Source organism: Nanorana parkeri, unplaced genomic scaffold (genome assembly GCF_000935625.1).
Source record: "Nanorana parkeri isolate BGI_ZX_2015 unplaced genomic scaffold, ASM93562v1 scaffold2513, whole genome shotgun sequence".
NCBI classification, from domain to species: domain Eukaryota; kingdom Metazoa; phylum Chordata; class Amphibia; order Anura; family Dicroglossidae; genus Nanorana; species Nanorana parkeri.
Window position 1 is genome coordinate 256,850 of NW_017308781.1, and position 223 is coordinate 257,072.

The 223-nt window shown below is 59.2% G+C and overlaps 1 protein-coding gene across 1 annotated transcript in view; it reads right to left on the reverse strand.

The window, feature by feature from the left end:
• RNF220 (ring finger protein 220) overlaps positions 1-223 on the reverse strand; it is a 231,236-nt gene that overhangs the window by 230,363 nt on the left and 650 nt on the right. The gene's annotated exons all lie outside the window — the stretch shown is intronic.

Below are 223 nucleotides of genomic sequence, written 5' to 3' on the forward strand. Positions count from 1 at the left end.
GGTTAAGCTTTAAACTTTGCCCAGGGTGCCAATCTCGGAGAGTCGCTGCCTTTAAAGTTGCCGCAGAATGATTAAAAAAATAAAAAGTTGCACTTTGCCCGTCTGCTCTCCCTGGGAGCCTTAGTGTGCATGGGCGAGGGGGTCCCTGGGAGCAGCTGATGACCCCGGGAGGGCTGGGTGCCCCCTTAGTTCCTGGCAGGCCCCCCCCCCCCCCCCCCTGTCC